Source organism: Lepus europaeus, chromosome 20, assembly GCF_033115175.1.
Source record: "Lepus europaeus isolate LE1 chromosome 20, mLepTim1.pri, whole genome shotgun sequence".
In the NCBI taxonomy this organism is placed as follows: Eukaryota; Metazoa; Chordata; class Mammalia; order Lagomorpha; family Leporidae; genus Lepus; species Lepus europaeus.
The window spans coordinates 28,754,737-28,767,470 of NC_084846.1; the positions used below are offsets into that span (position 1 = coordinate 28,754,737).

General features: G+C 49.1%; 1 protein-coding gene across 5 annotated transcripts in view; it reads right to left on the reverse strand.

Annotated features, from left to right (window-relative positions):
* Positions 1-12,734, reverse strand: part of OSBPL3 (oxysterol binding protein like 3) — a 205,149-nt gene that overhangs the window by 139,830 nt on the left and 52,585 nt on the right. The window contains exon 1 of one of the 5 annotated variants that reach the window (XM_062178452.1): positions 5,021-5,071. The exons of the other annotated variants lie outside the window; for them this stretch is intronic. The gene's annotated coding sequence lies outside the window, so the exon portion shown is untranslated. Of the gene's footprint in view, positions 1-5,020; positions 5,072-12,734 lie in introns of those variants that run through there. 5 annotated transcript variants of the gene reach the window in all.

The following is a 12,734-nucleotide window of genomic DNA, read 5'->3' on the forward strand; positions in this document are numbered from 1 at the left end:
TGTACTTAGGCAAAAGAAAACTAGAATGGATACAATTACTAATTTTTATTCCATGAGACTTTAGCAGGGAGTCTTGGATTCCTTGAGTTAGCTCATCATCCCCAAGCAAGCTGTAAGAGAAAGCTCTTGCGAATCGCTGACTTGGTTAGAAGCAAAGCTGCTTTCAACTCATCTAGAACTCCCTTCAGGGGACTCCGGGGGCTCCAGCGCTAGTCCTGCATTTTGCTGAAAGGAAACTCGGAAGAAAGGAGCCGGCGGGGGAATTGGCAAAAACGAAGATCTATTTTATGTGGAGTTTCAAGTTTTCTGAATAGCATTTTTCTAAGCTCCTGGCTTACAGGATTTAAAATATGACTCAGAATACCAACTGGGGTGCCAACGTTTTTTATTTTTAGGCTTTGTAGAAGAGGATATGGCAATAAATCCAACCTACTCAGTCTACAAATCCTTTCAACTTCCTCCTGGAGACAGAAAAGCACTTGGCATTTCTTGGGGTATTATATGATTTGCATACATAGTTATGCTAGTAAAATTTTGGTAACTAAAGAATCACTAATAACTGAAGCTTTACATAATTCGCATGATTACTGTTCAAGTTGGCAAAATATCCCTCAGGCACAGAAGAAACTTGCTCGTGGAAATGTTGGATTGTTCAGTTTTTCTCCACAGTGGTGTGCTTGCTTTTAGTCATAGCCGTGCTCACAGAGGAGGAGTCGCAAGGGGACAGTAACAGAAGGACCAGTTAGGGGGCTGGTTTATATTTATCTGTTTTACTTGAGAGGAACAGAGACAGACATGGAGACTCCCACCCGCTGGTTCATGCCCACAACAGCCAAGGCTGGGCCAGGCCAACGCAGAGAGCCAGGAGATCAACCCGAGTCTCCCATTTGGGTGGCAGGAACCCAAGTACTCGAGCCATTGCCTGTTGCCTCACGGAGTGTGGATTAGCAGGAAGCTGGAATCAGGAACACATCTGGGACTCAAACTCAGATACTCTGATATGGGATGTTAGGCTAACCACCTGCCCAGGACCACCGTACTGAGAGACAAAATGGAACAGAAGACAATTCAATGGCATAGTCAATGTATTTTATCTTTATACCAACTTGGCTTGGCTGTTCAACACCTCCCTTTCTTGTTATCCTAGAGTCTGATGGGTTTGGAAAAATATCTATTCCTATGTGAGCACCACCTCAATCAGCAATGTTTCCTCATTCACAAAGCTCCCTTGTGCTCTCTCCCCCTTCTGACTCCTACCATGACTGATCAGAACCTACTCTAGGATGTCACACAAATGGGATCATGCAGTGTATACTCTTTTCAAGTCAACATAATGTTCACTCTCTCAACATAATGTTTTTGGTTTCAGTCGCACTGTTCTTGTATAAGCAGACTCTTCCTTTTCACTGCTGAATAGTATTCCTTGGAATAAACACACAATTGAACTGTTCACCAGCTGATGAACATATGACCTGTTTTCAGATTTTTTTTTAACTTATTTACCTTTCTGAAAGTCAGAGAGAGAGAGAGAGAGAGATCTTTCCATCTGCTAGCTCACTCCCCAAATGGCCACAACAGCCAGGCCTAAGCCAGAGGCCAGGAGTTTCTTCCAGATCTCCCACATGGGTGATAGAGACCTAAGGTCGCTCATCTTCCGCTGCTTTTCCCAGGCTGTTAGCAGGGAGCTAGACTGGAAGTGGAACAACTGGGACATGAAATGGCACCCATATGAGAAGCCAGCATTGCAGGCTGAGGCTTAAGCCACTACGCCACAATGCTGGTTCCATTTCTACGTTTCAACCTTTGTAACAAAACTACTATGAACAATTGTTTGCAGGTCTTTTTCTAGGGTAAATGTGAAACTGCTGTTCCCTAACTTACATTTAACTTTAAACATCAGGTCTGGCATTGTGGCGCAGTGGACTGAGCAGCCGCCACTGCTTGTATCCCACGTGAGTGCCAGTTTGAGTCCCAGCTGCTCCGGCTCCCTGTTTCCATGCCTGGAAGTGAACCAGCAAATGGAGAATCTCTCTTTCTCTTTCTTTCTCTCTCCCTGCCTCCCTCCCTCCCTCTCTCTCTCTGCAATTCTGCCTTTCAAATAAGTAAATCAATCTGTTTTTTATAAAATTGCCAAACTGTTCTCCAAAGTGGCTAAATATTTAAAACCTCCCATCAGCCATGCCTGGCAGCTCTGGTTGCTCTATATCTAGCCAACATTTGGCACTGCCAGTCTTATAAATGCCAGGCATTTTGGGGTTGGTGCTGTGGTGCAGTGGGTTAAAGCCCTGGCCTGCAGTGCCAGCATTCCATGTGGACACCTATTCAAGTCCTGGCTGCTCCACTTCCAATCCAGCTCCCTGCTAATGTGCATGGGAAGGCAGCTGAGGATGGCCCAAGGAAGCCCCTGGTTCCTGGCTTTGGACTGGTACAGCTCCAGCTGTTGTGGCCATTTGGGGAGTGAATCAGCGGATGGAAGATCTTTCTCTCTACCTCACTCTGTAACTCTTTCAAATAAATAAATCTTTTTAAAAAAAGAATAAATACCAGGCATGCTAGTGGGTACACAGAAATGTGTACCTCACTGTAATTCAGTTTATAAGGGATGAAATGTGCTTTCATCAATGTTCAAGCTTTTCCTCTTTTACGGCAGACAAAAAGGTATAAGAAAAGACCACCAGGGCAGGGTCTGGAGTCTTGAATCTTATTACCAATTCTGCCACAAAACAGCTGTATAGTGTTAGAAAGATAATTTTCCTGCCCTTTTTTATTTTTCCCTACCAATAAAATGACTAAATCAGGTCAAATGAGGTTTAAATTATTGCTCTAAATAAAAATGAACAGAAATAAGTTTTGTAACAAAAAAAATATCAGTTAAGAATTTTATTGCGGGCCAGTGCCACAGCTCACTAGGCTAATCCTCCGCCTGCAGCACCAGCACCCCAGGTTCTAGTCCCGGCTGAGGCGCCAGTTCTGTCCCGGTTGCTGTTCTTCCAGGCCAGCTCTCTGCTGTGGCCAGGGAGTGCAGTGGAGGATGGCCCAAGAGCTTGGGTGCCTGCACCCGCATGGGAGACCAGGAGGAAGCACCTGGCTCCTGGCTTTGGATCGGCCCAGTGCGCTGGCCATAGCGGCCATTTGGGGGGTGAACCAACGGAAGGAAGACCTTTCTCTCTGTCTCTCTCTCTCTCACTGTCCACTCTGCCTGTCAAAAATTAAAAAAAAAAAAAAAAAAGAATTTTATTGCATAATGCCCCACAGTTTTCAAAGAGAATCTGTATATGCGCTACATAATGCCAAAACAACACACACACATCAGAGAAAGTACAAGCATCATCAAGGAGGCCAATTTCCAGTAACAGCCCAGTGGAAGACAGGCACACCCCACACTGGAGTACCTGGGTTGGATTTCTAGTTCTGGGTCCTGGTTTCCTGCTAATGTGAACCCTGAGAAGAAGCAGTGATGGCTCAAGCCATCAGGCTCCTATCACCCACACGGAGAGCTGCATGGAGTTCCCAGCTCTAGGTGGTGGCCTGGCTCAGCCCCAGCCGGTACAGGCATTTGGACAGCAGCTCTGTGTGTCCGCTGTCTCTGTGCCAAGCAGCAGGTTCATTGAATGGAAGGCTCCCTCGGCCTGGTGCTTCCGAGCTGCTTTGCCAAATCAGAGTGTTTTTTGTTTTGTTTTGTTTGTTTGTTTTTTTTTACAGGCAGAGTGGATAGTGAGAGAGAGACAGAGAGACAGAGAGAAAGGTCTTCCTTTTTGCCGTTGGTTCACCCTCCAATGGCCGCTGTGGTTGGTGCATCTCGCTGATCCGAAGCCAGGAGCCAGGTGCTTCTCCTGGTCTCCCATGGGGTGCAGGGCCCAAGCACTTGGGCCATCCTCCACTGCCTTCCCGGGCCATAGCAGAGAGCTGGCCTGGAAGAGGGGCAACCGAGATAGAATCCGGCGCCCCAACCGGGACTAGAACCCGGTGTGCCGGCACCGCAAGGCAGAGAATTAGCCTGTTAAGCCACGGTGCCGGCCTAAATCACAGAGTTTTAATGAGATTCCCTTGCACAGCCATCTGAGCCTCATTCCAAATTATACGTGCTTTGAAAAACCTTTCTGGGCTGGCGAATTGGCATAGTGGGTTTAGCCACTGCCTGCGATGTCAGCATTCCATACAGGAACTGGTTCAAGTCCCAGCTGCTCCACTACCAATCCAGCTCCCTGCTAATGCACCTGGGAAGGCAGCAGATGATAGCCCAAGCGCTTGGGTCCCTACACCCATGTGGGAGACCCAGATGGAGTTCCTGGCTCCTGGCTTCAGCCTGGCCTAACCCTGGCTGTTGTGGCCATTTGGGGAGTGAACCAGCAGATGGAAGATCTCACCCTCTTTCTGTAACTCTGCCTTTCAAATGAATAAATATTTTTTAAGAATAAAGATAAACCTTTGTAACCAAGAAGCACATTGAAACACACCTGGTCAGTCACTGAGCTTTAAATTGTATGGAGCGACTCCATGAACTGTGTTCCCTTATGGTTCAGGGTATTTCCCGAGTCTTGTTAAGGCATCCAGCAATGCAGGGGAATAAGCAAACCCCGAAGGCCAGGCCTTGGCTCCCTGGATGCCCACAGGGCAAGCCAGGGCACAGGAAACCTGAAGACATGGGAGGAGGAGTACACGGGAATCTCAGGCGAGGGAGAGGTGCACTACCATCCGCTGTGGGATGGCTGATGGTTGACGGAACATGGACACAAGCCTCAGCCATTTTAGGCCTTTGCTACCCCTGTCTTCTTTCAAGAGACCAGTTCAGTCTCACGCCCTATACTGTTCCCCACCCCACCCCCTGCATTCTTCCTCAGGTTTGGAAGCCCCCGGCCCAAACACCAAGAACCTGTATGGGGAAGCTCATCTCAGCCTACTGCCCCGGACCCCCAGCCCACCCCAGAGATAAAAAGGCCCAGACTGCTAGGGTCGGGCGGGGCCTCTGCCCGTGGGTTCTGGGTTCTGTCTGTGTGCACACCAGTGGTTGGTCACCCACCTCCGCGGATTTATTTTCTCTGGGTAAATTCGCTCTGGCTGTAAATTTGTATCCTGCCGCCTCTCTGTTCTGGGCTTCTTTTCCTTGCGTTTTGGTGCCCCGTGTGAGGAGGCACCAATCTGCACTCTTTTCCTTACAATGGCTTTCTTCAGTGCCACAGAAATATGTACTGAAAGGGAAAAATGGCAAATAAAACATCTGGTGCTTGTGGGGTGGGGGGGGGGGGGGGGCGGGGAGGGGAGCACCCCACACTTTCTGTCTTCCGATTCCTGTCTAAGCAAACAAATGACATACTGCCTATCCCGTATTCAGATTACACTTCACCAGGCTTCCCGGTATCTTGTTCTAAAGATATCGCACAATATGCCAGCAGAAACAGAATCAACCTTTGATGGCTGACAGCAAAAAAAGACACTGGGGAGGTCTGTTTAAATATGAATGGGGAGGCAGGAGTGGCAGCTAAAAAAAGACCACATTATAAAAAAGTCTATGTGCCGTGTGCACTTCCAAGGACCTTTTACCTTGGAGGGAGGGGGGATTGGAAAGAATCCACCTGCCATCAATTCGCTGACCCTTAACCTTAACCGCTTGGAAATCAAACCAAGGTTCTGGTCCAGTCTTCGCCGAGAAAAGACCCAGATGGCTCTGCAGAGCCCCAAGGGCCCCAGCTCATTGACAGCCCCTTCATGGATCCTCTAAGGGTTTGGGGGTGTTGGTTGAGATGAAGGTCCTCTGATTAAATGAATTTCCCAGAGATTTCTGCCGTTGAGACTTCAGATATGAACTATAATCAAGAACACGGAGGCAGGGACAGGTGCTCCTGCAGCAGTCAAGTCGCTGTTTGAGATGCCCGCATCCCCGGTTCAAGTGCCCAGCTGTTCAATTTCTCGTCCAGCTTCCTGCCAGCGTACAGCCTGGGAGGCAGCAGACCATGGCTCAGATGCTTGTGGTAGGTAGGAAGTTAGTGAGAAAGCAGCCTGTGTTGGGGAGGGGCCTAAGGAAAGCAAAGCTGCTGCGGAAGGGAGAGCCTTGGAAGCACCCCTGTGGGGTTCCCCAGGATTTCACACTACCAAGTCGTGCCCAGACCCTGGTGGCTTCACAGGTGGTCTCAGCCTTCCGCCCAGGAAAGCTCCAAGGGGAATCCTCTCTGCTCAGCACCACATGGGTTACCCAGCCTGGGAACACTGGAAAATGAAACCTTCCCCGCCTTCCTCCAGGGCAGGCACCCCAGGGCAATCGCCCCTACCCTGGTGCCAGGCGGGCTCCCCAGTCTGCTAACAGAGTAGTGAACCCCTGGGAGAAATTTCACCTAATTCACACTCAGCAAACCCTTTGTCCTGCAGGAGAGAGAGGAGGGGAAAGGGGAATGGTGGGGAGACCGGGACCCCTTACCCTTATAAGCCCCAGTCTGGATACAGACGGTGCGCTCAGCTCCCAGGTCCCTCCTGAGCTGCCCACCTGGCCTGCCACATTCTCTCCATTAAACCATGTAACCTTGCTCTCCTCAGTCAGAGACTGGGCGCTCACTCTCAGGTTCTGTCTGGAGAAGCGCCCGTGGGCTCTGACAGGTGCCTGACCCCATTAAACATTGCTCCCTTGCTTAAATTATTCCACTCATCTTTGCTAACGCTTGGGTTCCTGCCACCTATGTACATGGGAGACTTGGAATGAGTTCTGGGCTCCTAACTCTGGCCTGGCCCAATCCCAGCTGTTATGAGCATTTGCAGAGTGAACCTACTGATCAAAGATATTTCTGCAAGTCTGTCTGTCTCTCCCTTTCAAATTAAAAGAAATAAAAATTAAGGGTGGAAAAACAAAAGAAAGCAAACCTCTCCTCAATCCAAATATCAAATATATACAAGGTAGAATATAGAGTTTATTTTTAATTCCAAGAATTAATGAGCACTGGCCCAGGAAGTTCATGTTCAGAGGCAGAAAACAGGCTATGGGGAGACAGAAGGGTCCCAGATGGCCATTCCCCGGCATGAGGGTGCGTGGACGGACAAGCCCAAAGGCTTCTGAGGCGTGCAGGTTCAGTGCCTTCCGCCCCAACACAGGGCACTGCTAACAGGAGGCATTCACTGTAGGGCACCAAGCGCAGCAGAGTAAGCAGCTCGCACTTCTACGTGCAACCTGATAAATGTGACCTAATTTGGAAAAATTCAGAACTGTAAGAAAGTGAAACAAAGATAATCTGGGGACTTCTGGGTGATGGGCAGGTGCCTCTGTGTGATAAGCAGAATAATGGCTCCCAAATATGCCCATGTCCTAGTCCCAAGAACTGTCAAGTGGCGAAATGGACTTCGCAGATACGATTAAAGCAAAGGCCCTGGAAATGGGAAGATTATCCGGGATATTCTAGGCTAGGCCCAATCACCAGGGCTCCCGAGGGAGGCAGGGGATGAGCCTTAGCAAACACATGATGATGGAAGCGAGGATGGACAGGAGGCTGGGGACCAAGGAAGGGAGCAGCTTTTCCAAGATGGAGAAGCAGGCAAATGGATTCTCCACAAGCCTCTAGGAGGAGCAAAGCCCTGTTGACATCTGACCTTGGACTTCTGGTCCCCAAAGCCCAAGGCAGAGGTAAGGTGGGAAACCTGTTTTCTGCCAAGAGCCATTTGGACATTGATAACATCATCTGCAGGTCACACACAATTCTCAGCTTAAAAGGTAGCCTGCTATAGGTTCTGAATTTCAGGTGACTGTGGTTACCTTGGCAGGACCGGAGCAAAGATTTCCTGGGCCTTATACAGCCTGTGGGCTGGACGTCCCCCACCTCCACTCCACCCCACCCCAAGGGAACAAAGCTGCCTTGTTTTAAGCTTCGGTATCACTGGCTAAAACAACTTAATTAGGATAGCAGCGACAGGAAGCTAATTCATGGCTTATCTGGCCTTTCAAGGAAGGGAGGGAGGAAAGCACATGAAGAGAAGTGTGAAAGAGCAAAAGGAAAAAGCACTTTCTGACCAACAAGACAGAAAATGGCTCAGCGTGGCCTGAGCCAGTGAGAAATGGGCAAGCTATGTGGTCTGGTGCAAAATCGTGATGGGGGGGGGGGGGTGGGGGGTGGGTCAGAAGCTCTGGCTCCCGTCCTTTCTCCTCCACAGGCTGAGATGTGTCCTTGGGGAGGCACAGCCTCCCTGCGGCTCAGGGACTGATTTGTGAAACAAAACATCTAGACCAGGTGAACTGCAACCATCACCTGCTGGGCAAAGGCCAGAGGACTTGCTCTGCAGGCTAGCTCTGACCAGCGGGTAAGTTCCCATTAACCAGTTCCAGCTCATCATGATTAATCCTTGTACCCTCCGGGAGGCCGGGCACAGTTTTCAGTTTAAACTTGCAGTGATGGCAAATTGTTTTCTGCCAAGGGCCACTTGGATATTTGTAACGTCATTCGCACATCGTAAAAACAATCGATTTAAAAACTAGCCTACTGGGGCTGTAGTGGTGGTGTAGTGAACTAAGCCTCTGCCTGCAGCACCAGCATCCCCTATGCGCGCAGGTTCAAGTCCTGGCTGCTCCACTTCCGATTCAGCTCTCTGCTTATGGCCTGGGAAGGCACTGTAAGATGGCCTATACGCTTGAGCTCTTGCAGCCACGTGGGAGACCTGGAAGAAGCTCCTGGCTCTTGGCATCGGATTGACCCAACTCCAGCCATTGTGGCCATCTGGGGAATGAACCAGTAGGTAGAAGACGTTTCTCTCTGTTTCTTCCTCTCTCTGTCCATAACTCTACCTCTCAAATAAGTAAATAAATAAAATCTTAAAAAAACCCACTAGCCTGCTGTAGACCTACTGAATTTCACGTCCCACCTGCGGTTGCCTTGACCAAATGATTCCGCTGGCCTGTGAGCTGGACGTCCCCCAGCTCAGCACAGCTATGGCAGGAGCAGGTGTCCCACATCAGAGCGTCTAAGTTCAATGCCTGCCTCCAGTTCCTGACTCCAGCTTCCTGTCAATGCAGACCCTGGGAGGCAGTGCTGACGGCTCAGGTCACTTGGTCCTTGTCAATCACAAGGGAGACCTGCATTGAGCTCTTGGCTCCTGGCATGGGCCTCCTGGAGGGCCAGTAGAAAGAGGCTCCTTCTCAACCTTTCTCTCTCAAATCAATCAATTAAAGCTTTGGCAGCTGAGGCTTACAGAAGTTATTTCATTTGCCTACCATCGTTGGGATTTGCACACAGGCCTGTCTGAGCCCAGGCCACTGATCCACTGCACTGTGCTATCTCTCCTGGTCAAGACTCACACACTGTGGGACTCTGGCTGGGAGACCACCACCAATACAGGTGGGGACCCTGCATATGCAGGGAAAGGGGGGAGGTGCTACGGTCTAAAGGTGAACCCCAAATCCAGGTGTCGAAACCTCATCACCAATGGCACTGGGATGCAACTGGGCTATGAAGGCACAGTTCACAAGCAAGACAGGCGCCCTTGACCTTCCTCTGGTAGGTCACAGTGGGAAGGCAAGCTCTCTCTCAACACCAAATTTGCCAGGGCCTTGATCTTCAACTTTGCAGCCTCGAGAACTACGAGAGAGACATTTCCACTCATAAAGCCAGCCACACCGTGCACGGCATTTTGTTACGACAGGCAGAACGGACGAGACGTGGGGGAACATCAGTGTACCTTACAGTCAGGCACCGGAAATGCTGCACAGTCAAGGATGGTATTTCTGAGCTCGCTTTTTAAAACAAAAGAAAATCTTCAAGCCTCAAAATGGCCCCAGGAGGCAGACTCATCCGGGTCTGTGAGGCGGGCTGCCCTGCTACAAACCAGTGAAGCATCGCCGCTCCTGTCTCCGATTCCACCCTGGACCTGAGGCTACAGCAGCTGTGGCTGCTCTCAGCTTCACGGTTCACGGTTCGTGGCAAGAGAATGGAAAGGCTGCGGCCCAAAATAGTTTAATAAGGGCAGCGATGACTCACGGAGCAGTCACGGCCGAGCCAGCAGGTGCTGCAGACGCGGGGCTCCGCTGACTGGGGCTTTGACTGCTCAAGGTCAAAGTGGAGAAGACAGAGGCCAGGGACATCCAACCACACACGTGCACATGGGGGCAGGTCATCCAGACCACACGGACACTCCCCGAAACACAGTCAGGTAAGAGAGCCGTGAGGAGGCCTCACCATTCATACCACTGTCCTAGAGGAGAAAGAACCACCAAAAAAAACCACAAGAGATTCCTGAAGGGAAAAAAGCCACACCCACCACACGTGCTGTCCCAAAATGTACACCATACACACACGTGCTCTCCCAAATGTACACAATAATTCCATGTGCATAACAGGATCTGCATTTATGAATAAAAGGAAGCAAAACACGGGAACACCACCCAGAAAATGACACAATGTGACAGTCACAGGCCAGCGTGAAACCCGAACTAGACCGACCTCAGACTTCAGGGCACAGGTGACTCACGCTATTTCTGATCAGACTTCCAACCCCAGAAGACTTGTAGCTGAGCAGAACTTTGTGCTTGTTATGTAAGAAAGAAAGACATTTTGCTTTTCCACAATTTGTCTTACATTCCAGTTGAGGCAAGCATTTGCTGCAGCTGATGCTTAAATAGTACAGTTATGAGACGAGAAAACCAACGGGCAACTCAAAGAGTTAATCACTATTTTTGCCATCAAGTGTTGGGATTTCAAGCAAGCATAGAGTAAAACAGGCCTATACAGGATACACACAGTGTTACATAGGCCACAAATAGAAAGGGTAGAAAATACTGAGACTTGTCAGCCTTTCATCCATTTGTTCTGTAAATAGCTCCACAGATAAAACGAGAAGAGCAAAGTCTGAAAGAAGGAAGGCATGGACTTGGAGCTTCTGGAGAACGTATGTGTGCTATATCTAAAACAGGAATCAGAGTTCATTTTCTCGGCTGGAACCAAGAGTCAAAGTCTAGAAGTGATGGAAAAGGTCACAGGAGAGCAGTTCTTTATGTGCAAAGACAACCCGCACCAGTGAGTACAGGCCTCATTTGAGGAACTCCAGGATGGGTCATCTCAACACGTCTCTATTCAGATATTACACGAACACAGCATATGCAACATGGATCTTCCTAGAGGCAAGACTCCCTTGACGGAGGCTGGAGAAGCTATCATCTCTCACCAGAATCCTTTCACGTGCCCCAGTGATGAGTGTTAATGATGAAGGTCCTTGACTCAAAGACACAGCAGCAGAGACCAGCCCTGTGGTGTAGTAGGTAAAGCCACTGCCTGCAGTGCCAGCATCCCATATGGGTGCCAGTTCAAGTCTCGGCTGCTCCACTTCCAATCCAGGTCTCTGCTACGGCCTGGGAAAGCAGTAGAAGATGGCCCAAGTCCTTGGGCCCTTGTACCCACAAGGGAGATCTAGAAGCAGCTCCTGGCTCTGACTTCAGATCGGCGCAGCTCTGGCCATTGCAGCCAATTGGGGAGTGAACCAGCGGATGGAAGACCTCTCTCTCTCTCTGTGCCTCTCCTCTCTGTGCAACTCTTTAAAAAAAAAAAAAAGACTCAGTCTCAATAAGAGATCATAAGTGGACGGAGCAAGCACCTGCAGCTGCAGTAGAAGGGACCCACTGTGCTCAGGGGGAAACAATCTTCGCAGCACGTTTGCTAGGCCCAGGACACACGGGTCATAAACCGGATGGACGACACCAGGGAACTCGGCAAAACCACTCGGATGGCTTCATCCTCTAAACAAAGACCGCAGAACTGACTTTGCCACGCAGCTTGCCTTTGAATGAATTTTTCTAGAAATATTCCACCCTTGAGCAGCAGGTAATGATGTGGGTTGAAATTAGGCCAACTTGCACGAACATCTTGTGTTCCCTGGCTCAGGGTTCGATAACCTTGGCTTTTGGCAACAGGTAGATGGAAAAGCCAGAAATTATAATTTTGCTGAAATGCCTGTCTTCTGGGGGACTTCATGATCCTTGTGGTTACAGGTTTGCACCATTTCATGTAATGCATGATGTTCATCATGGATGAACATGGATGTAGCCACAGAACACAACTTACAAGACCCCCTTTGACAACGACAAAGCAGCTTATCATAACGTTGGTTGTACTAATAAGCAATTGGAAAGTGTCTCCACCAGCAGAAAGCCGGTTAACTAGCTTATGGTGCAGCTATAAAATAACCTATAAGACATTCAAAATAATAAGATAGGCATAAGGGAGTACCTTAAGTTAAAGTAATTAAATAAGATGCTGCAAAAATAGTACAGAGCAGCCCAATGTACCCTTCCTCCAGCCCCCCCACTGATGGTAACTTCTATGCAACTACAGTCAAAAACAGGAAATTACTATTGACACTACAGAATTTACTCAGACCACTGTACTACAGAGCTTACTGGGAACATCACCAGTTTTGACAAGACCCAGTGTGTGTGCACCTGAAGGTGCGCATGGACGTGCACTGGGCATCGCTGTATGAAATGCGGTCGTCTGTCCATGTGACTGCCACGCACTTACACAACTGGTCCACGGCCACCAAGGAGCTCTGAGAGCCTTGTGCAGAACCAGAAATGATCTCCGCCCTGATCTGAGAGCTGCTTAGGCTGGACATTCAAGATTTGTGCAGTTTAGGTGATAAGCTATTCCAGAATTTTAAAAAGGACAGTGAGGAAGCCCTGTTGGTAGATGTGAGAGATGCTAAAGAAAAGTTACAAAACAGTATTTATGGAGTAATTGCATTTTCACATAATGTGTCTCTCTGTGCTGGAAAACCCT